Here is a 27,423-nt window from a genome sequence, read left to right as displayed (position 1 = left end):
TATTACTAGTATACCTACATATGTATAACGTACACATTGTATATTATCATAACATACCGCACATACCGCAAGTATATACCTACAGGATGATATTTTATCGTAAGTCGGGTAACTCTAAAAAAAAGCAAGATATTTAAATTTCAAAAACAAATACTAAGACAAAATAGACAAATTTAGAATAATATAATATAAGTAAAACATTTTAAATGTTTAAGAAAAAATAATTTCTAATTTCTTTTAACGTAATTCTCGGTATAATAATATATTACTCGGTATGCGATAAATTAAATATCATCCTGGACATATGCATTATATTATATGCATGATATATGTACCGATATTGTATTAACATCGCCTTCGCCGTTGGACGGCAGTGCGAAACGCGAATCGTTTAATATTGATGATAATAATATATATACTGCACAAAGACGTGTACCTACATAAATATATGTATTAGGCGCCTTTTATGATGCTGTTTATTAGTAAGCGTATATTATATAATAGTCTATTAAATGATCGATGATCGTGTTCGATGATGTACCATGTACACGTATTCTGGATAGATCGTATTTATTCGGTTATTTATTTATACTGATTAACCATTCCTATATTTTATTTAAAAAAATTAAATGGTGAATGTACGAAATTAAATATCAGTATAAATTCGGAAAATATTAGTTGTTTTACTAACGAGCTAAGACAAACACGGGTGACATTATTTTCATAATGTATGACGATTTACTCTGAGAATAATAAATAATAATAGGTATACAATATGCATACTTATCCGTGGTTCGTCTTCTATCATTAAGACGTGTTATAGATGAAAATATATCCGGATATTTTAAATTCTAATATTATTAATACATTTTCTTTTATCTGACTTTATTATGAAAATAACTTATTGGAATTCGTAAACTAGTATTATAATAAGTAATAACTAATAAGTATAACCTAGTTGATATTTTAGATATTTGAATATAATTGTCATCGTAAATCTCTGTACACGCATATAAATCGATAAAACGTAGTGGTAAAATATATAATAGACGATAAATTAGTAAAAAGCATTAACACAAAGTCGTAGGAAATCAAGTGGTTTCGATGCACTTTCATATTACAAAATTAGATATGAAATATTAAAAAAAAAATGTTTATCATTTTTTTTTTTAGTTTGATACGCCGACGATGAATTTCTGTTCTGTACAATGATGTTATATACTATTACATAGTGAATGAAACAATAATTTAACGGTCTGAAGAGCTTCGAAAAACAAACTTCCGTTGAGTTTTCACTAAATATTATAATCTCGCTGTTGAATCGAACGAGAAAATAAAAAATAGAAAACCGTCAATAAATTCTCCGATTTTTAAATTATTTTTTTTTTTAAACACATTTCAACGGGACCGTTGAACAAACACATATTGTAGAACATTACATCTGGATATCTATACTTGATCGTCTGCCAAACAGCGAACTTACTTCCCACGAAAAAACGCGATGGAAATTATTAAAGGTAGGTACGTAGTGTAAAAGGATAAAGGATTTTGTCCGCACAATTATACTAGATCGCTATAAGCCATTAAACTCGCATACTATATCGCCGTCCGTGACAATGTCGGTCAGTACCTACGCTTTATTCGATGACATTGATACTGTCCGTGCCTTGGCTGCTTGTCTACAAAACATTCGAACTGCATAGTGGGCAGCAATCCAAACATTTGGACAAATATTTCCGCGTACTCGGCTGAAGAAAAGTCTACACCACAAGGAAATAGGGACATCCAAAACGTCGTATAATATCGGCTGAGGCTATTTTGACTATTGTTGTGTGACTGAAAATATAAGACGTAAAGTTAAAAATTATGTCTTATATATTATTATATTGTATTTATAATAAATGTTGAAGGTATAATAATTGACATTGAATTTTTTAGTATCTTCTAAGATATTTCATTTCACATCATTCAAATTAAAATATTTTTAATTTCGTAATTCGCTGTTTCTACGAAATCAGTTAACTTCGAATTAATTGCAGTTAGCTTCAGATTAATCTGTAAATATAAAATAAAATATTTATTTTATTTCTGATGGTAAAACGGTTAACATTTAAATATGACAAATTATTTTTATAGCGCAATACTATTAACGGTTAAGTTTGAATTCATACTTAGATTTAAGGTAACCAATAATATTTTTGTAAATATTTATAATTCGTCTATTCCAGTTATTTTTTACTAAATATTTAAATATCTATGTATTTTAAATGCTTTGAAAATAAATCATCTATGGTATTTATACTTAAATACTTTTGAAAAGGATATTTTACAAGACTGGCCTACAGTACATATTGTCTATATCCTACATTCGGTTAAGATTTACTTATAAGACGTAGGTATCTAATCAAGTTAATAAATTTAAAAGAAATAAAACTCGATAATATTGTACACACCTGTGGACTTTTTAAAATTATATACTTGATATATCGCTTATTATAGAAGTTGTATTTGTTATTGTTAGTATTTGATGTCGATATTATTCTGTTCACGTATTTGCATTGAAATTGTTTACGATATTATTTGCACGGATTTTTGTTCAACAACACACTATAATCAGTATACATATTTACTATTTAGATCCGGTTAACCAGTTATTATAAGACTATAATGATATAGTATGTCAGAAAAGAATACACCAGCAGTTAATAAAAATTATAATGGTAAATAATAAAATAAATTCTTTTCATTGACAGCAAATAAATTAAATTTGTTTTTTGGCCGATTTATAATTCAATAAATTAATTGTTTTGCTACGATTGCACATATACCAGATTCCGAAAACTAAACATAGGTATTACTGGTATTAGTTAGAATAAAGGCATGCATACTATTTTATGATACAATTTAACGATCTACGTTGAAAAAACTTATTCAACATTTTAAATCAAAAAGTATTACTAAGTATGCTTTTATGTATATATATATATATATATGTGTGTGTGTGTGTAAATATGTAATCAAGCATGAAGTAAGTAAGAATAAATAAATTAATGAATCTATTGTGAAAAACAAAACATTAAATTAGATACAGTTAGTATCGGTCATCAACAATGTTGTATATACAATATACAGTGAAACGTAGAAAACTATAAATAGTGTACATTATTGCAAAGCGGAAGTTAAGTCAACTGGAAAATTTGATTGAACAAATATAATTCAGTTAAAAGAGTCTGCGGGCAATAATTACTGCGATACGAAATGTAATCGGGTTATTATACCTTGGTTGGTAGATGTGTTGGTATATGGTTTTGAAATCTATAATGCAGTATCTATGCAGGTGTAATATTATTAAGACGTATAGAGATCGCTAGGCAACATTGATTTTAATTATGAAATAAACATTGATAAACGTCAACAGACCAACAAGGGTTTATTCAAACAAATCATAAATGTTTTTATTTAATCAAATTAGGTCTTTCGACTTACCAAATCATTTTGTCAAAAATAAAATATCATGAAGGTATATTATACTATAATTATTGCATAGTGATTATTTCAACACAGCACTCATTATAATACTAGTCAATGTTCGTGCCTTTGAAAAAAATACTTTTATAATGTATTATAATCTTAAGTAGGAACTAAAATAAATTCAAAATTTTTTCTATTTATAGTGTTTTAATCTGTGCTAAAGTTATAGAAGAATAATTATAGCAAAAGAAGTAGTGATATTTGCATAGTACTCTCATAATAACGATATTATATTATGTAACACAAATTTCATTAGTAATATTTTGCTCTAGAAAAGTGAATTAAAAATGTCGATTGTTATTAATGAACATTGATACAATTCAATATGCTCATACGTTTTCCCGAATCTGTCAGATTTCTTACCTTTCGTTTCCTTTTCCGTCCGGTCGTAATCTTCTCCCTTGGCACTATACTGTCCTAATAATATAGCTCCCTTTTATATATTGTTCATCGCAAATTCACAACCATGTCATATGCGATGAGGTGACACATTAATTCATTTAATATAAACTAACCTATTCCTTATATATATATATATATATACTATATTTTTTTTATCACCTTTCTTCTCATTTGAAAATCAATAATCCGTAATATTGTTTACTGTGTTAAGCCAACGTGTACACATAAAAAAGGTCTTACAATATTTTGGTTAATCCATGATGATGCGTTTTTAACCGATTTACGTTAGAACGGTGGAAAATTCAACACTATAATATATAGGCGTGTAATCCTTTCTTTAGCGCCCGCCGGCCGTCCATCCGTCCGCTTCGGATCGAATACAAATAAATAATCGTCGCTGTGTGGCGCGCGCGCTCGCGGAACAGGTTGCGCCGGGAGAGAGTGCCGGCACTGCGACGGCGGCGAGTGAAAGAACCGCCAGAGACGAGCTCAGTTTTCGTACAGGTGTCGACCCGCGTGCAGTCACCCAGTGCGGAGTAACGTAGTCACATGTGTATTACCATACATAAAATATAATTTAATATTGTCGTTATCGTTCCGTTCGCGTATTTTATTAAATACAGCAATCCGTTCGGTAATATTATTAGTGTGGCGGTGTTTTAATAAATTAATTATTATCAATTGTGTCTAATTTTTTTTATTGGAATTCAATTTTTAAAATTTTTTTTTCCATAATTTTAATTTTTTGCGTCTAAAGTACACACAGATGAACAGTGCTCGGTGATCGCCGCCTCGGATGGAATATTATTTTCGAAATATTATGACGTACAGTGATAATTACTACTAACGAACATCGGGAGGGCTAATGTAATAACCCCTCACAATAGTAACAGGTAAATAATATTTTTTTATGGTTCTATACCTATATATATATATATATTATATATCAGTACTTTTTAGCAATGTAAAAGTAGCTAAATAAAAGCGTGTTTTGTGATATAAGAATAGTTGTATATATTTTTATGTATTAGGTATTAAATTAAACAACGAAAAAAGAGAAAAAACTCGTTATTTCAGGTGTAGCTAAATATGTATACCGAAAGGATGTGCATAGGTTCAAAATGGGTTTTAATTAAAAATTAAACATTATCTAGTGTTTAGTACTTTAGAGGACTTAAATAAAAAAATAATTAGGTGTTTTACCTCCAACGACGCATATTTAATTTTTGTTTATAGTTTCTAGTATTTTTGGGTCATTTACTTATAATAAATTTTGATTACTTTGATTAATTCCTTTAATTTTAAATATTTGTTTAAATTTACATTTGTAGTATAAACGTGTTTTTTTTTAGTTTTTTTTTATGTACAAACGTTGTTTACTAATATTAAATTAAATTTGAATTACGGTGAATTATTACTCTCTGTGTGTAGAATTATGTCGTAACCTGTCGACGGTTGAAAAAAAACAAAACGTATCGGGTGACACGTTGAAGTCATAAATGTGAATTATAACGACGATATCCAGGTGACAGTTAAACAATTACAATGTAACTATTAGTAGTGGTATATTGTGCATAAAAATTAGAAACGATATACTTTTGCAAAGACTAGGAAACGCGCTATACAACTCGAGTTAAAAACATGCAACGACCTGCAACCTATAAACATAATAATACCTATTTCGATGGCAAAAATAAATAAAAATAATGGGTCGTCGGAAGTATTTGGATTTTATCATTGATATTTCTTATCTAACAATGATCTGAAACGCTGTGATTTCGATATCTGACAGTTCCCATATTTTTATGTATAATATTATATTCGTTCAAAATTATATGCTGTACGACTATACGTTGCTGCTGTGGTGCCACTCGATAGTCGATACCCGCAAAACCGCATCGTTCATTTGTTCGCGTACAGTAAACTATATTGTAGTACGGATAATAAAGGTATTCGTATATTATAATGTAGATTTCAATAACTCTGCAGTTTCGATGTCGTTTTTTTTTTTATCCGACCAGACACTTTCGATCACGTAAGTCGTGTGCACCGCAGAGCTGTGTATTATATATTTTTATATACGACGCTCACCCGTCGACGTCCTCAGATTCCAATAAAATCGCTGCCGCCGCACTCAATGTCGAGCGTGTTTATAATATTATATACTCTCCTTTCAGCCCAGGGGAGACGACAGCGTCGGGTGTATACACAAGGTCTATATTATATAGCTGGTATTTATATTATAGTTTATGCTGACATTCGCTATAGGCACGTTTGTCGCAGAAAAATGTTACATTATACGTTGCGAAAAAAATTATAAATGTATTCATTATAGTATAATTAACAAATGTGTACAATACTATACATAATATCAAAGATGTGTGTGTGTGTGTGTGTGTGTGTGTATGTAATGTAAACGTGGAGAGGCTGCAAAGACACCGCGGCCATATAGGTAGTATTAACACTATTAACCTAGAAACAATGATAGAACGCTGTTCTAAGCAATGTAGTAATCCGGTCATCAATTAAAATATTATCATTATTATACACATGTTGTCCGGTCGTCGTCTAAATTGTAAAAGATGAATTGCGCTTTGGAAATTTTAAACACGGAAATTCCTAACCATCGTAATAATTTGTTCCGTTCTTGTTTGCACGGCACACGGAGGTGCCTCTATACGCACCGAGCCACCGAACCCGCGTATAATTATTATTATATTACGTATAAGGTTTTACGTGTGTAAATTAAGTGGAAACGACGCCATCTATATATGCGAGCGAAGTCCTTCCGGCTCGAAATTCCGGAGTGTACCGGAAAAAAATATCTACTTTTAAGACATATTCCTACTCGATTATACATTGCATAGTGCGTATTATAATTGCCGAGAAAAACGAAATAAATCATATTGTTCATAATATACCTAATTATTACGATTAAGATCAGACGTCAGTGGTTCGTTAGCGCAGTTCGCGTATTTACGTCATTTAATGTATTTAATGTAAAATAACATTTTGTATTGTACTTAACTATATATTAAACGCGCGCTATGCACACAACAATGTAACATCACGCTATACCTAAGTACGAGTATATTATATTGTTATTAAACGTATGGATTTACAATGTACGTAGTTTATCAGTAAAATCATCGCTTTTTCAATTGGGAAGAACAGAACAGTGGGTTATGATTCGATTAGCATATTATATCCTATATTGTAAAACCCATAATATGTCGATTCATCCTTTAGAAAATTATTTACAATTCGTATTCAAAGGTTTTATTTTTAAATGCAGTGATAATTTATAATGTTTAAATTTAAACCACGTGCATAACTGTACCACTGTACGAGTCGTTAAAACACAAAACAATAATTTATTGGTCGTAGATATATTATACATTTTTTGATAGATATCATCTGACACAGTGATATATCTAAAAGGAAGCGATGAAAGCTATATTTCCGTCCATTATTTTATTAACACATACCTCCGAGTTATGTTTAGTTAGATCCTCTCTCGATTCAGAGTGTAAGTATACTATATTATATTTTAATGTTTTGTTTTATTGTGAAAGACAAACTATTAAATCTAAATTATACATCGATCTCGTGGGTAAATACATATTTCGTTTTTAATCGGTTGTATATCCATAAAGGCATACATTTTTACTCTGCTGAATACCTCTCACTAGATAGAAAATACTTGCTTGCATACATTATATACCTAAAGGTTACAAAAAGGTTTGTGATCGAGCTGTTTGCGACACTCGAGATGACCGGGTTGATGGGCGTATATTTTGTCGCGGCAATTGAATGAAAGCGCATAAAATAACGTTCAAATTCGTTTTAGCATTCAATGCATGTGTCGATGAGTTTTATCGGGTTTACATAATGTGAAATTACCAGTTTTCATTTACAGTAACCTACTGACTGAATTATTGAAAATAATAATAATAATAATAATAAATATAAAACTTTCTCGCACTCGTCGAGACTCGTATATAGGTACATAGGTATATATATACGCGTGACGGACGATGTGCGAATTAAAAACTTTTTTTTGTACTACGGAACTAACTATTTTCGTATATATTATTACAGCGGATAACGTGTTATTATTATATTATCCGATTCGAGCGCTTCTTCTCTCGAGCTTATCGAACGCGTATACGCAGCCTGTAATGTGCGGCTATTATTTATTATTATATTAATATAATGTCAAATAATAACATTATCATATCGGCGGTGGCTCAACAAACGTTCGAAGACCGCGTGATGCATGCGCCCGCCGATTGGACACGATTTCCCGACAGTGGTATTATAATACTATTGGAGGTGTATAATAATCGCGCGGCCGGTATAATCAATGTAGAACACAGACGCACCCAACAAAATGGTTATTATTCGTTATCGTAATTTCCCACGGATTTTCATAATATTCATAATTCTCGTATTAGTACCAATACACCCCGGTCTGGCCGTTTGGCGGGGGGCTAAGGAGAGGGAGTGCGGATTCGCGGCGGCTTTGGTTCGTTTCGTCGACCGATGCTTGCGCCCGAATGCCAATGCGCGCCCGCCGATGTGGGTCACACACATACGCGTAGAGAATTTAACGCCGTGACAGACCGGGACCAATCGTGCACTATGGGAACGCTAAACGTCTATAATATATATGTGCATATACGTATACGTAAATGTGTAACACACATAATATACGTTCGCGAGCGCGCGCGCGTATAACAGAATAAACATGCAAATTGCTCCGAATAAACTGCTTATTACGTGGACGGCAATGCGAAAATCTCCGTCGCATAATGACGACGACGCATGCACCACAGAAGTCTTATAATATGTATAAATAATTTATCATTATGCAGTGTGTAGTACGAGTAGTCGTGTTCGGTACGATTTTGTGTTTTTTTTTTTACTTTACTTTCCATTCGATAGCCGGTAGTCGCACACACACACACACACACACACAACCGCCTCCGCGCCGTGCAGTTAATGTCGTTTTAATGGCAGTTACATATATTATTATATTATACGGTATACGCGTGATGACGTGTATAATAAATAATAATAATAATAATATATAATATTATGTGCGTATTGTGTACAACGGTTTTTGTCGTTGTTGTTATTCGATTATTTAAACGGCTCGATGCGCCCCGCGTGTTACAGTTCCGAAGCGAGGGAAAGAGATTCGCGGCACACGCGATCTATACATGTATATTATACTTTACGTAGCTGGTATATCTTATTGCTATAGAGACGGTGGAAACACGATCTCCGCCGCTGCCGACTCTATAAGGTATAGGCGTATATAGCTGCAGACGTTGCGCAACCGTAGACTGCAGGCACGGCGTAGTGAGAAGTCTCCGGACCGAGACGAGGCGGATAGTTTTATGTATATATATTATGCGCGCGTGTTTGTGTCCTGCGTACCCATCGTGGAAACATAGTCTTGGAGAAGCGCGAGAGTAAAACACAAACTACGCGAGAGATTCTTTTTAGTTATCGCAATTTTTTTCTGCCCTTATTCTAACGGCAACCTTTTCGTCCGGCGCGACTTTCTGATCGCGTTCCACCCAAATGGTGGTTCGAGTAACCTATTTACGATTTCGGACGCGATACAATGCATCGTTGAGAGGTGGATTGTTTGTTAACCGTTATTGCTAACAATAACTTTTAATTTTCAATGAAGTATCATTGTAACAGTTATGATTTTAAAACATTAATTAGTAATTATATACCTATAACTACAAATGGGGTGGATGGGTATCTAAGAATTTTTCACCACTAAATGCACAACACTTTCAAACCGTCTCAGATTCGACGTCGTCGAATATTTATTTCACGAATATGCACACGATATCCCGTCGCAGTCGTTCCATATTCTATGTCACCTGTAACTTATGAGGAATCCAATCGTCAGTGAGACGAGAAATATATCATACACTGAAAAGCATTATTTTAATGTGTAATATCGATTTTAAAGATATCTACCACAAGTCCACGAGGGCGAATCGTTTTTGTCATCGACGCGACGGAAGTCTTTCGATTATTTTTCAAACACATAACAATAATAATAATATAGATTTTCGGTGTTTGCCACGGTCGACAGCTTTGCATTCGTGGCTATCGAGCCAAAAACGACCACCGGCATAGTATTCGGCGTGATAACAATGAAAATATGTCTCGTGTAGAACGATAGTGGTTGATTTTTACACTAATTGCTGGGCATTGTATAACATGCGCTTCATGTGGGATACACAAATGTATTACAATACTATAGATATAAATTGTCAATGACGCATTTCGCAACCGGAATTGGCGGTTAAATAATTACGCGGGCTGATTAACCGCGGAGTGCGATACGATATTATGTGACGTTACGACAACACTGATAATTATAATAATGTTATGTATTGCGGTCGGATCTCCATCGATTTTTGTGTACCTACGGTTTTAAATCCGATGACAAAAAATATACTGTACCGCTCCAAGGTTTCACGGCAAGTCATCGCGGACGTCTGTTTTTCGCACCCCTGCGCCGTGCCGCACATCATACACATCGTATTCGTTATTACGTCGCAACAAGTCGAGTGACGTCGATGAATCCGTTTCGATAACGTATAATAGTTCCCACGGAAATCGGAATCGAACAAGCGTGTGTGTGTGTGTGTGTGTGTGTACGCGATGATATGTGGGTCAGCGTTTTGTCGATTCAACAACAGTATAATATGTAACTATATATATATTTATATATATATATTATTGTGGCCGTTTGCGCGCATGATTTGAAACGTTTTCGCCCCGTTAGTGGAATATTATACACACAATAAACGTATTGGAAGGTACGATGTCAGACCGTGAACGTCGGCGGACGAGAGAATAATAATAATAATAATAATGATAATAAAAATAATATACCTAATACAGTATAATACTCCACGCGCGCACGTACACATCTGTACACGGTTTGACATTCAATACGAATTGCCAGATTAATAATGCGCGTATAGAGCAATACGATATAATATTATATATATCGGAAATAGGCCGTATTTACCTAACCGCCGCTGCCGCCACCGAGCCGTTCTCAATACACAGGTGTGTTCCGCTTTTGTTTTCATTTCCACAGAATAAACCGTGTGTTATGTACCTATATATATATATATACTATAATGTATAGTATCTAACCACTCGCTACTATATTGTTGTTACGAGTATAATACAGCAACAACAGCAGCAGTGCGCGTTCGGGGACGACCGCCGCGCGCGAGACGTTGTTTTGTAATTTTTACTTTACTAATTGTTTGGTGTGCACGACGCGATGGTTTTAAAAGAAAGAATGAAAATACGCAACCAACTGTAACCTTTACATACGCGTATGTTTTATGGTTTTCTGGTACCCGTGTATACGTTTAAACGGATTCGTCAAGACTTATAATGTAGATACGGTGTATGTCTTTTTTCTTTTTGAATGAATTTAATTTGAAAAGATGTTTTATGGTTGACGACAGATGGTCAAAAAAAACAATACCCTCAGTCGTCCGTGTTGACGGTTACTACTAACGTGTACAATTATCACCCATATTACGATGTACGTTAATGATAATCTTATAAGTTATAATACACGCGACGGACGCGTATTACGCATATTATATAATATTTTCAAAGAGTAAAATTACAAACTGATAAAAAAATTGAATAAACCCATACAAGTATATTATATTATATATATTATTATAATACACACAAGTGTATTAAAATAAGCATATAACATTATATTTTACTCGTCTACAGTCGATGACGACAAGACGTATGATGTTTAATTAATTTACAGCGCCCAGAGCGTGTTGTGAAATCAAATAAATCATATGGTTTATTTGAAAAATAATATATTGAACGTCAGTTGATTTATTAAATAATTACAACTCGAAGAGTTAAGAGCGAAAAGTCAGGTAAGAAATTAACTATTATTATAATGGCAATGCAATAATGAATGTTAGTGCCAAAGAATTGCGTGCGCGATGCAACATTATGAATTGAAATTGATCGCTATAACTCTGCAGTGTTGTCCTTGACATTGACTAGCAATGTTCTAAATAATCAGCGATAAACTTCGGGTTTTTTGTTTTTCAGTAATCAAAAGTTTGATCGATAATTTCATCGACTGCAATGCATAATTTACACTTTTTAACTACACAGTACTCGATATGATCGATACTCCAATATTGAATTTCAGACACACATAGTACGCTATACGTCATAATCTGTAATATTTTCAATAATAATAATATTATTACCAGATTTATAATAACACTTTCCGATTACCATCAAAGATGTTTACACGACGCGTACTACCTAATACTACTTCATTTCGAACGTATCAATTAATGTCGTATAAATAACACGGGTACATTATTGCGGAACGCTCGACGATCATTATATCAACGATGACGTTTCGGGCGAATATATTTCGAGTGAGATAAAATACGATGTCTAAAAAAATGTACCTGTATGGCATGACCAAGGACCTATTTTAAACGAGTGATCAAAACAAGAAAATATGTATTACAAGCCAACAAAACGGATCAAAGGTAAATTGGGCGAAAGCATCCAACGCGGCCCGCGAGTGGGGGAGATGATCCTCATAATACATATAATAATATTTTAGTCTATAACAGTGTAATCATAATGCACTTAAACGGACGGTCGGACACGTTCGTAATGACGTGTGTCGATGGCAAATAAGAAAATGGTAGTTGTAGTATATTATATAGAAAAGAGTTTTCTCGTCGTTGTCGTCATATCTAAAAGCAAAAAAAAAAAATATATATATATATATATATATATGTATACATAAATGATGGAAGAACAAACAAACGAGTATTATTGTGTCGGCCGTTTTTGTACGGATTCGTATTATATCTGTTATAGAGCTATGTGTCGTAAAAATATTGACGGAATTATACGTTCCGAGAGACGACGTTTTTGCCTCCCCCGTGATTCCCGATATGGAGGTCCAGACAATAGGAATGCGACTACTCGAGTTAAAAGTATAAATTGTATGAAAAAAAAAAACCGACTTGAGGCGAAAAAAATTGCACGATTTTAACGCCGCCGCTTGGTGCGCATAAAAATATGACGCGGGCACTTCGGAACCGAACGGACATTTTAACCGAGGCAAGACGTGGATGATACAATAATACACGAGATTTTTCAGCCGGAAACCAGGACGCCCGTCACGTCACAGTTTTTGGACGGAAATATCGATGGGATAAAAATATTATAATATATTGGATTTGCACTGCAGCATTATCTATCGCCGTTCTTCGGTGGTACTTTGGACGATTAAAATAATACTACAAGTACTCGTCATACGTGTACTTGTTAAATCGTAGAAAAATCGTTTGCTGGTACGCAATATTCTACCTGTTTAATAATAACAATAATACATCTATGTAGGCAGCTAGCGTATAGAACTGTATCGTCTCGAAAATGCGTTAAATCGCGTGTGCTCTATTTATGCGCTTTCGCGCAGTGAAAACCTATACGGCGGCAGCGATGAATTATCGAAAATATTCCGCGTAACAATATTTTTCAATACCACAGGGCACTATAGTTACAGTGCGCGAGCATATAATAACTCATAATGCTCGGCCACTGTCTTATAATAATAATAATAATAATAAAAACCTTACCTCATCAGACGGTAAGTAATATTATTATGCGATATTATTAAATTGTGTTACGGTTCGGCAACGGTCGATTCTCGGCGAGTCTATATGGCGCGCATACCTCTAATGTCGTGTCACGAAAACAACATCACCGCGAGTGGACGACGACGACGACACCGCTAAAAAATGACCGAATCATCGTGATGATCACACCCGTATACATATATATTTGGGTATTATTTGATATTGTGAAATGATAACACTAAACACACGCGGCCTAATACAACGTATATTATCTCATCGTGTACTCAATTATTGTTGTGCGTCTAATAAAAGTACGTTTACAACACGCGTATATGAATTAAGCAACACGAGTTCTTGTATACATAAAATATTGGTACGTTTCGTATAATAACAATAATAATGTATTGATGAGTTAGCTGCGGGGAGGGGGGGGGCAATACAGGTCGATTCCGCGGTACCTACATAAATTAGTATGTAATGCTCGTCACAAAAATATAATATTGTATTATACAATATCCGACGACGCGACCACGAAGATTCGTATTATTTAATATACCTACGCGTAAGAGCACCCGTGTGTACACACACACACACACATATGTATAATACGAGCACATTACTGAAATCGGTGGTATGGTGACCCCGTGGATTTTGGGAGACGGTAAACTGCGATAAAATCACGCCTTTTCTAAAGGCCTATTATAATATACGATTTATAAAAAATTACAATAACGTGTTTAGTGTTTATTTGTTAAATACGTAATATTATAAGACGGACTGCGTCGACGGTTGCGGATTTCATTATAGGACTGATTTGTTTACCCGAAGAGTAAAAGTTCACCACTCACCACTACGAGACTGATGATTCATTTCGAGTCTACTGTCCGCAGAATAATATCGTATCCGACATAATTATATTATTATACACTATATGCTATTATGGAGTGCGACGGCGTTTCCCACGCGCGCGCTCGTCACCGCGGCAGAAAAGGGAAATTACGTTTTTGCGATCTAATTATCACGGCCTTGACTTTCGAACACACCGCCAAAAACCGGACGGCAGTCGTGAGCGCGTTATACATATAATATGTATTTTACGTACAGGTGCACACGCACAAATACATAATATACCTACGAGGCTTGCAGTGCACGCCGAAGCGTTTATGCTTTCGCCCGGATCCAGCCGAGACCGGTCCGCGTATCGAAAACAGTCTGCAGATCGCCGTTTTCGAACCGCTCGTTTTCCCTTTCAGACCGACATTCCCCGAAACGTTTATAGACAACACAAAACTTGGCCGGGCCAATACGTTATTCCTCCGTTCACGCGTTCGAACATTTTTAATGACATCACAGAGGATATTATGACGAGAGTTTTTTTTTTCTGGTGCGTAGGCCCGCAAATAGAAAATTCGGGTTTCGGGTATCACTGGTTATTTATACAGTGAACGTAAATTGTTTTACCAAATTTAAATAGATAGACATTAAATTGATACACCCGACTTAGTTATAGGTCGCTAAAATAATAAATTATAGGACGTTTTTATTCTATAACATACACAAATCGTCTGCAAATAGAAACAAAATATTTTGCCAAATGAAAAAAAATCGAATCAATGAATTTTATATCACACACACTATTTCTCAAAAAAAAAAAAAAAAAAATTACAAAAGATGAATAAAAGGTACAAATATTTAATGTATGTAAAGGTCCATTTTGATATATCGCACGAATCAATAACATTGTAACATGCTAATTTAATACGAATGCGGCGATACCGAACGACGTGAAAATTCACGTGTGACATTATTGTTACGATATCATAATATTATGGTAAATTATTATATTAAGTGTATTATAGCTAGCAATTGTACAATATCGTCTAACGAGGCCGAAAGACTAAGATTTTGGTGGGATATTACTTATTATATTATTATGTGCGGATGACCGAGACAAAAATATATAATACCGATGGCCCTCCATAACACCAAAGCGGCGACGTCGATTAAATGATGAAAAACTGCGCGTACGAAATCCACGAGGACCGCTATAGTATATAGGTGTGTAGTATTACTATTATGATTATTATATTATTATTGTTATACATTGTCCCCGCGAAATGCGCGCGTGTTTGCAATGCATTTACGTGCGTGACAAATTTCCCAAACGATTTCTAGGCCAAATAAATAACAAAGTAGAAACAAAATAACATAGGTAACCCCGGTTACACAGACTCCGTTTTTCTACAGTATTCCGTATTCGGCCTTTTAAAACGACGCGGTGTGCATGCTGATCGCATACGTACACAATACACGGCTGCGTGCGATGCGCAGTCAAGACGAAACGTTTTTTTCTCTTTCTCTTATGCATATCTGAAAAACAAAAATAAAAAATAATAATAGTAATAATAACCATAAACTCGACACTGCAGCGTTTAGCGAACGATCAAAATACATTAACGTATTAAATTCTTGTTTTGCTCTTAACCACAGGGGAAAAAACGTCTTAAACCGACCGTCCAACCTTCGATTCCGGTCCAATGTGGTTATATTATATTATGATATTATTATTATGGCGCGCTGGTAAACGCGGGTTTCGATATTATTTCCTCGCCGTACACACATCGAGTATATCGTTTTTCAGTTTAATGCTCCAAGTCACTGACCAGTGAAACGGGTGTGTAGTCGGTTTTTAATAATATCATACGAATTGTTTTATTATTATTTATGTATTCGTCAACAATGGCGACGTGCTGATTTAGTTTCTGAGCGTTCCGTAATGATTCCGGCTGTACGCATGTACGAAATTTTTAATATATTTTATTCTCCTACATGTTCATTATATTTCGTTTATGCGAATACATAATTTATAAAATAATATATGATAAAATGCATGTGCGCGAATCACGGATTTAAGCATAGTCATAACATAATATTGTATAATATTATTTAATGTTATACACGTACAGTGCTTCATAAGTCTTAGAACATGCGAATATTGCAAATTCAAAACGCTTATTTATTATACTTAATCAAACGCACAGAAATATCACTTATAAAAATAGGTGTTTTTTTGTCCTTTAATTACATTTAAAAGTATTAAATCATGTTTAAGTTAATTTCAGTTACCTGGAAAACGTACAGTTTGCAAAATAAAAAATTTATTATTTTTACACAATTATTAATCATATTCGATATGTTTTTGATGGCTAAATAATTATTTAAAGAGATTATGTTTTCACCTCCCTTATAATCGCTTATAATTGATTCTCACTTATTATTACTTAAAGTACAGTATTTATTATACTATGAAATTGAACCGATAGCTGAAAATACAATCACTTAACCCTAAACCAGTATTGGTTACAGACGTAGTGCAGTGTACATAGTTTCAATGGTGCCATATTATTTGTTTTCCTGCTGCTGTCTGCTATTATTTACGACGATGCCGGTTTTCTTTATAACATTTTGATAATTTATAAAAATATAAGTATGTATAATATAAAACGAAAGGTTATATACATATTTAAATTAATCAAGGAACATTTTTCCGACCAAATAACATAAATTAATTTAATTTGTATACCATATTACACGATTTGAAGGTTAAATGATGGAAAATAAAGTACATAAAATCGACCTCTAAGTAGTGTAATAATAATTAAGGGCGTCCTTGAATGATAATATAGATTGTTTTTTATGTATTATTCCGAACAACAATTGAAACTTCACAATACTGTGAATTTTTTAAGAGTTCTCTGTAATTTTCGTTTACATATTAGATATGCATTTTGTAAACTGGTTCTGACGTTCTGTATGCACCGACCGATTGAAGTATGAAGCTTGGTTGGTTTTATTATTATTATTTAATCCATTAAGATTTAAAAATCCATTATCGGCTAACACTTATGTCGATGTTAAGGTATATCTTTGTAGACCTTGTCGGTTACTATATAGTACCTACTTTTGTTTTTTTTTCGTTTTCAGAAACATTTTCTATAAGTTGATACATATCACTAGCCACTGCTCTCCCGGATAGGGATGTAAATAATTATCAATGTCATATTATACACGTTTAATTTCCTGATAAAAAAAATACATTCGATGGTGGGTGACAGCCACCCGCAGCAGACCTGACCCACGGTCGGCTACTTTTGTACAAGTACAACTGGTCGAGAAGCGATATCGAAAATAATAATAATAATAATAATAATAAATAAAAACAATAACACAGATTTGTTTGTCATTGTCGTTTTAGTAAATCACGTGTACGTGTTACAATAAAAGATTGTCAAAAATGCATATAAGGTCCTTCGTGGAGAGCCTTGATGAAATACACGAATGTGTGAATAATTACATCGACCAATTAAGAATAAAAAAAAGAAAACGTGACCCAAATTTTTTTGGTTATTTGACTTCAAATTTTAGATTTTTTATTTGTATTCTTCTGTATTGTTATTGTTTGGTTTTACCCAGTGCGCATTTTAAAAAACACGAAACTAGCTTGAATGATCAACTACTAACTAAGTTGGCCAAGACCGGTGGTCTATTGCCATATCTAGTGGCTATCGATTCCGAAGCTCAAAGATTTTTGTTTCGCAGGTAAATATGATATTTATATAGGTATTATAGTACATTGTACGTTATACTATTATAGTTACAAGAACAACTAAAAACGTTCACACCGACGGGACTACAGAAAACTGCTTTCGGTCATCGGTATAATAGGTACCTACTAGAACACTATGCGTATAAAGTATAAACGGGAATATTATTGTCACAATACATAAATACAAGTACGCGCGTATGAATTATTCGTAATATTATTATTATTATACATTTATTACAATGGAATATTTTAAATAAACTTACTACTATGTGAATCATTGCAGAGTTTTTTGTCTAAACGTTACACTGAATACGCTTTATTTTGTTTTTTTTTTCAGTAAAATATTAGTTCATTTTTCTTTCTGGGAACAACAACAAAAAAAACATATTTATTTATTTTATACTCGTGATACTGTTGTACCTACTCGTAGCACTTATGAGTTTATAAATTTGTTCTTTCTAACTAGCTCAATATAAGGATGAATAGTATCTAACGAAATTAATTATTTAAATATTATACTTATTATACTTAGTACTTAAGTGTTGTGGATGCCACTGAATGGTAATATACCTATTATTACGACTACTGTTATGCATTGGTATTATCTGTTAACTCAATTTTTTTTGTTGTTTAAATTAGAATAGAAATCCAGTAAAAGTTAAATAAAATTGGGTAAAAAAAAAATTATTGTTGTCTGGAGGAATACGAAAAAAAAAGTGAAAAGACCAATGTCGTTGGTTCCCAATCAACGTGAACGGACAACCCGTAGATGGTCACGCGATTTATACACAATGTGCGCATAGTCCATAGACGTATGATAATATTATTATTAATTAAATTACAATATGACGTACATATATTAGTGTATACTATTTACATTTAACATGGTCGTTTTATATAGATACTTACTGTTACAGCGTTATACTATGTACGTATTTTGTGCGTGTTTCTATTATAGATTGACAAACAGTAGGATATCACGACTTCACTGTACTTCAATGTTTTTTTTTTTTTTCGCAAATGACGCGTAGAAACTAGGGTTTTCTAAAGGTATAGGTACACACTGTTTTAATATATACGAATAACTAATAAGACATATTGGAATCCGTCGCATACATATTTCCAAATAAGCATATAGGTACTGATGAATTTATAAAAATGCTAATATTTACCAGTCACTATAAGTTCTTACTTTCTTAGGTATTAACGTATAGGTTTATAGGTACGTCATTGTAAACAGACAATAACTTTTTATTTTTTTTTAACATTGGCTATATGATAGGTACATTGTTAAGCTATAATTATTCAGATTAAGATAATTTGGCATAGATGGTTCAATTATAATTAACTTGATTGATTGTCTGTACACACATTGTCACACATAAATTATATTTCGACGATAATTTATGTCAACGAAGGACGAATGTTTATAATAAGTTCAAGGCAACGTGACAAATGATAATAGATATGGGTACTAATTTATACGCGCAGCACTTACCAATTTTGCAGTGTTTACATACTATTAATATAGTGTTGTATAAGTAATTAATGGAAACAAAACTGAAAAGTCTAAACTTGATTATACGGAATAGTCTTAGGAATATGTAGAGACATTTGATTCCGTCGATAGCGATAGGTATTCCTTTGATTGGGCATAGGTGCATGTTCTTAAAACTAATTAGATATTAAACGATAAAATAACTAAAAAAGTTTAGCAACGATAACTGCATTGACGTTAAATTGCGATTATACGAAATCATGTACAAAACATAAAATTATCGTAGGCGGAGGATGTCTGGAAAATAAAAATAAATACGGAACGCAAACTCGTGCAAAGTATTATGTATACCTCACCCGTAATCGTATTACATATTTATATACGTTAAACGATTAGAAAAAATTGTATATTCGTCAAAAATACTGCCTCAATACTTCTACTCTAGTACGGAGTAACATTCGCTCGTCACCGCGGTGGTCGCATGGACGTTTTTTTACCGATTAAAAGCCTCTGCGGGTTAAACGTGGCAGCGCGTGTCCCTTTCTCTTAGCAATCGATCGGTAAAAACGTATTATTACAAAAATGATAAAAAATAATATAATAAATAATAAAACTCGCGCGTGTCCACCGGCTCCGGTGAAAGACCGACGGCCGCCACCGTCCGCGTCGGTATGTAGGCTTCGGACACACTGGCCTCCTTCCCGCGCCTGCGCGTATTCGCTTTTAAACGCATAATATTGTATAGTATATAATAATATTATAGGCTGGCACACTCGTCGTATACAATAAGAGCGCTTTCAGGCGAGACACGTGTGTGGCTGGTCACTAGAATCGCGAAACGAGACACAAAAAGTATTCTGTGTGTAAACGGCCTTTCCCACAAGACACTTGTCGAACACGGGTATATTTGATTCGATAATAAAAGGTTTTAAAAATAATTAATTAAATTGTTCATTGTCGGCCGCCCGACCATGGTAGAAGAAAGACCTAAGCTGCTTTATTTTCAAGTTAGGTAAAAAATGTAATATAAAAATAGTAGATAAAAGGCTCTATTGGGTGCATCTCATGCATTGTTGGCAGACAATTGGAAAAGAATAAACTTATTCATATCCCAATTCCAGATATTTAAAAAAAATATGGATTTAATTTTTCGTACTATTTTTGCATGTCAAGCATATATAATTTTTTTTAAATTATATAATTCAATAAAACGCAATACGAAAAAAGAATATATACCAACTAATAGGAAAAAATGTAGTGAACATATGCGACAACTATGACGCGATAAAACGACGGTGATCGCAATAATAGTAAAAACGATAATATTATTTTTTGCTTCACCGACGTGCATTTCATTACGACTGTTCGTCGTTCATAATATATTCATTGTGTATGCATGCGACGCGACGGTGACGCGGTCGAAAAAAAAATAAACCGGAGACGATAGCGGCGGGTAACAATCAGAATTCGATTGCGGTTGACGGGAGAGACGTATTATATCGGTACTGTACACAATAATAATATAATATACGTGTATTGTACACCGTGTACGGGTACGACGTGACGAGCGTTGATCGTCGTTATACATCCGCTGCACTCGGGATTTAGGACCGCTCCGTCCGATCGCGTCGCCACGGAAATCCGATTGAAACACGCCGGAAGTCGTCGTATTCGACCGCCGCTTCCGTCACCACCCATCGTCGCCACAGTCGCGAAATAGATAATAGATACGCCATTAATAATAATCGCCATTCGTCAGCGGTCTGACGAGGAGCCTATACCTGACCTACCTATAAATTATGCATATTATTATTTATACGCGATGATCATGTCCTTGCTATCACGACTGCATATTGTGAGCATATTATTAGTAAAGCTCGCGTCGTTACGCCTACGGCCTGTCGAAAATTAGATTTTCTAACAAAATCGTTAATTTTTCTTAAAAAAAAACATTGTGCTTATGATATACGTACTCGCCGAAAAAATCAAATCGCATAAGTCGTTTTAAAATCTTCTGCAAGCGATGGTGTTACAAGCCAAAATAAACATTTTGCGGGGTGCATGTATCCATCTGCTCGTTTCGCTGATATTACTGAAAGTTCGCCATTCTTTACCTCCATATTTTATGAACGTACGCTCATACTTTATTCGTGATCGTCGACGGATATCCTGTAATCAAGAGAGAAATTATATCACTTTCATTTTTTGCAGTCGCCCTCATTTATTATAATATTCGAATAGATTGCATGTTTGTTGCAGTAAGGTGCACGCGTGCTCGCTTTAACATTTTTTTTTTTTAAAAGCAAATTGTACGGTTTTGTATCTGATAATATTCTGATCTACTATATAATAATATCATACGGTATTATACATTTATACACTATATTTTCCTATATCGTCGTGAATAAATTTGAAATTTAATTCTCGTGCTCGAACGGATCGTGACAATATTATTGGTGATAAATACTGCGCGTATTACATTACTACCATAAACGGCTAGGTTATATGGGGTGAAATTATCGAATTAAAATATTTAAAATACTTCGTTGGTAGGTACCTACATATTATTATAATTTGTAATAAATGCTAGTACACCAGTATATAGAGTAGTAGATTGCTTTCGTGTGAATATTATCGTTTGAAAATATATCATTAAAAATCACACCAAATATTAAAAAGATTTCGAATGAGGCCCAATAATTGTCACATGTTTATTCATACATTTTTGGTGCTTTAATATTGTATATTTTTATTTCATCTTTAGTGTAAATCGGAGAAAATTAGTTGTTTAGTTTAAAAGTGACTGCATGCATTTTATAAACACATCATTACCAAACCAGTTTTTTATTATTTTTTTATTTTGGAACTAAAAAGTTTTATGCCTTTCCAGTTTTTTAGTTAAGTTGATATTTAGTTTTTAGTGTTTATTTATTTGGTTTGCAATTAGTAAACAAAGAAAATATATTAATAAGTAAATTGAATGTCGTTAAATGTTTTTATAGTATACTGATAAATTGATAAACTGTTGTTGTAAATATTATGTGACAAAAATAAACTGTGATATAGTTTTTTTTTTTTTATATATAATAATTTAATTATTCTTTCAATATTTTATTATACTTAAATGACTTATTCAATATACAATATTCTATCCAAAACTCAACATAATGTATAATACTCTCGTTTGTAAAACGTAATTAAAAACAATTTGGTTTAGAGGTTTTTGTATTTTAATAATATCATATTGAATATTTTAATGTTTGGAAAATCATGAATATATTGTCATTGTACGTATGCCATTGATTATTTCAAACATTATTTCACAAGAAATTCAATATTTCTTCCTGTCAAACATTGAAAAATGTGACAAATCATCTTTTACAATCTAACTTTTGAATACAATTATTGGAAATTTCATCTTTTTGGGGAACAATATTTATATTACTATGGTTATTCTGTAGAAATGTATACAAAAATCGAATGATAATTTGTTTTATAATGAAACAATACTATATTGCCGAGCGGTATTCAATAACTCTTCGTGGATTTTTGTCTGCATCCGTGGACCGTTGTGTATTACTGGAAATACTGGTAATACCGTTTAATATACCTCTACAATAATTCCGTATACGGTGTTAAAAGCACGGTCATTCCATTTTCTAACGGTCTGAAATTCGTATATGTATATACAATGTATATATACATATTATATATTGTTTGTACATAAAATTATTTTCAAAATAGTTTGGAAGATTGACATAATTTTATCAATCCTTTGTGTAACATTTTATTATTTCCATTTATGGGGTCGGTATTTTTAACACTAAAATATTAGCTTTAACTACATTTATGGTTATTAATGTTGATTTTCATTCTGGCAAAATATTTTAAACAAACATCACAATTCTATATGAATACGTGTCCCTACAGTGGATATGTGGATAATGGATATGCAGTGTTTATAATGTAATAGTACATTATTATGCAACTTGACACTGGTTTATAAACAACCATGTCTAATCGTTCATAAATGTATATAAACATTATAAACACATATTTATTTATTTTTTTACTCCTAAAAGAAAATCATTAACTTCAAACAATATTTGTATAGGTATTATAATGATCGGCATATCGCGTTTATTGTTTATAGGTTTTGGGCTTAGGCCTATATTTATTAAAATAAAATAAAATCATGTACCGACTGATATTTAAAAAAACTGTAATCCATAAGTAGAAATTTCAAAAAAACGTAGTTGATTTCAAAAAAAAAAAACAATGAATTCAGTAAACCTATATTAAATAGTACACCATATATTTTTAACTTAATACATTTAAAATGTATTTAATGTATAAACTAACAAAACGCTCAAAATTAAAACCATTAATTGTGTTTTTATTTCAACCTGAAAAGTCATTCGGAGAGGATTTAAAATGGCGAAGAAATTGACAAACACCACACACGAATCCCAGACGAGACGAGACCTAGTCATCACATATTATATTGTCTGTTCATTACACGTACAATGCACTTATTGTCTGCGTTACAAATGAATCGAAAACATTTCTAGATCAACGTTTTCATAGTGGATTACAGTGAAACGTCCGAAAACGCAAAATGCATTATAGAGTTGTATAATCTTTCATACATGCTGGACACATCGTTCGTACATTCTTGCTTTAACTTTCTGTCGTCGAATTAGACGTCGTAAAGCAAGTGACTCGTCAGTGCGGATTCATCTAAGGTTCATTTTTTCACTATATATATATTGCACAGTACTATCCAATAAAATCTGACAGAAAACGTAGTGTAGATAGTCGTATATTACTATTATTATTTTATTTTATTGTTTATTGTTTTAACAAGCGAACCATTATCCTCGGCTCAAATTAGTTATTATATCTTGTTAACTAATACAATTAAAAACGTATTGTTTGTAATTCTATACATATACTATTTTTACATTATTACTATTTTTTTACCTACTAAAAATATTCTATTGTATGACGTATCATGGGCGTATCACTCGAACACGAGTTTTTTAGTACCCGATAACATCATGTGAATTTAATAATAATATATTAATTTCGCAAAATAAAACAGTAAGTAAAACTGCGTTAACTGCTTGCAAATTGTAGTGTTAACTATAATCTGATGAATCAAGAATTTTCATTGTTGAACATTGTTCTAAAGATTTGCACAAAACAAAATGTAGGTAACGTTATAGCATATTATAGTATGTTATTACAGTATAGTTACAGAAGCTACTGGATATTCGCTTTACCGCGAAAACGCTCGTCAGACACACAATATGCATCGCTTATAAGTAGGTCGTCTTATATATATATATATACGCACTATACGCGCTGCATTCGCTAGCGATTTTATAACGATAACAATTTGCAAATGCTATCGTATCTAATATCTGTGCGATATTGAATTATGTTTGGCGCGTTCTTTCAAATAAATAATATTATAATGCGTGATGCGTTGTAACGACGAATATTGGGCGTCTAACGAGTAACATGATATTATTACTTATGTAGGTACAATTAATATTACCTATGCTTTAGAAAACATAAAGATTATGATACGGTTTTAAAGCACATAACGTCGCTCGTCTAACTTCTACGCATTTAAATTTATTTTACACTCGATGTCTTCGCTGTTCAAACATTGTGTAGAAAAATGCATGTGTGTGTATTTGAACAAGTGGTATTTCGTTTCACATGAACACAATACACGGATAATTTCAGATGAATTTGAAAAACGCACATGATATATATATATATATATATAGGGAAGCACTTTGTTTGTTTTTTCGACAAATGTTAATGGATTCAAGACTACGTATGGCAGCTATTTGTTCGCACAGCTTCGAAACGCCTTGTGTATACATATAGCGACCTGCAGCTGACCGACTTGGGCCAAAATTATGGGTTGCAACGGTGTTGGAGTGGAGGTGGGTGATAGCACCTCACACAAATGTACAGCGCATTTCAACTGTATACACATATTAAATGCATAAATATATTGTGCATACAAGTACAACGTTTGTCGTGATAAAAAATTAAATAATTTCAAAAGATATACATATAACTCAAATATTAGTATGGATAATATTAAGAATCCATTACACGTATCATAAACAATAAATTAATGTGTATATAATTAAAAACAATATTTAAAAGTATTATTAAAATTATAATTATATTCTTCCATACTCGTATGTTGTATATATTTATGGCTTTACTAATACTATAGCTGCCTTTCTCTCTCTCAACAAAACAAAACTAATATTATCTCTCTTGATGCGCGAGTGGATATTATGGACACACACACACACAAGCGCAGACGCAAACAGACATACACTACCGTCGACTGTTGTCATTGCAGAAAAAAATTTCATATTTTTGATATGTCACTTGTAAAACTATGATAACAAACATTAATATGCCGACGAGCTATGAGTACTATGACACTGAACACTGAACACAATATGTTCGGGATGTGAATGATAAATCGGTATTTCTGACTTCGGACTTGCATATGGCCGCACTTTAATTTTTATTTAAATTGCAGTCAGAACATTATACAATACGGTCGAGGTCCGATCGTAAGCTGGACATTGTGACTGTGACGACGACGTTGTCTGAGCTGGAAATTCGACAACCGTGACTGTCTTCACTGTGACAGACATATACCTATACACTCTACAGCTATATAATAATAATAATAATACCTCATCGTCAGCACAAATGCGATTTTAATGACGTTATTTCGTTAACGCGCGTAGGTATACACACACACACACACACACGTCGTTTAGAAAGTGCATGTGCCGACCGATATCGTGCTCTAATATAATACATAATATAGTATATGGTATAAAGACGATAATGGGATCTGAGGGGAGTCGATGATACTTGACATATTGTGCACGAGTCGTCTTAACGATAAATCCGATTCTGCTACGGGAAGCTGGAGATTTTCCCGGTGTTATTCGTCGTTTTTCGACGACACATTTTCTGTCTCACTACACTCGGACGTATCAACTATATAGTATATGTATATTATATTTGGTTATAATTTGCAAGCGTTGGACTTTATTAGAGGTGAAGAATTCGATACCTATACACATATCTCCCCTAATTAACATATGTGCGTATTATGGGGGGGGGGGAAGGAAAAAATGATCATCGACCGTGAAACTGGTTCAAGGTCGCGTTCGACGAGTTCGGCGACGAATGATTGATACGGCGTACACTGCACGAATTGCTTCGGAAACGTTTGCTGTAGGTTAGGATTCCCGAACGATGTACAGACATCGACGACGACGACGACGAAGACGATTACACCTATAGTGATGATATTGTTTCCGGTCCGACGAAAAGTAGAATCATTTCCTATTACGCGTACATAATTATTTAATATTCGTATGCTCTCGACACGCAGCCCGCCTTGTATACAGCGGGTATTTTGTTATATTCACAACAATATTACTGCTGCAGTAAATCTAATACGGCCGTATGCGGCCAGTAAGGTATATTGTGTTTGGATATAGTTAGTAGTTACAGTATAACATATTTTATATTACAAGTACACGCGCACAACGCCTTAGATGTAGTTGATGATAACAGCCGTCTGAAAAAAACCGATACGTTTAATATTGTCG

At 33.3% G+C, this 27,423-nt stretch overlaps 1 protein-coding gene across 1 annotated transcript in view; it reads left to right on the top strand.

Annotated features, from left to right (window-relative positions):
* The first annotated feature begins 4,442 nt into the window (after positions 1-4,442).
* The window catches only part of LOC113549384 (hormone receptor 4-like), a 32,030-nt gene continuing 9,049 nt past the window's right edge, over positions 4,443-27,423 (top strand). Inside the window, exon 1 of the mRNA XM_026950663.1 lies at positions 4,443-4,826. The gene's annotated coding sequence lies outside the window, so the exon portion shown is untranslated. The remainder of the gene's footprint in view (positions 4,827-27,423) is intronic.

The sequence above is a fragment of the Rhopalosiphum maidis genome, chromosome 1, assembly GCF_003676215.2.
Source record: "Rhopalosiphum maidis isolate BTI-1 chromosome 1, ASM367621v3, whole genome shotgun sequence".
In the NCBI taxonomy this organism is placed as follows: Eukaryota; Metazoa; Arthropoda; class Insecta; order Hemiptera; family Aphididae; genus Rhopalosiphum; species Rhopalosiphum maidis.
Note: the sequence above shows the minus strand (reverse complement) of the source record. Positions and strands in the feature narration are given on the sequence as shown.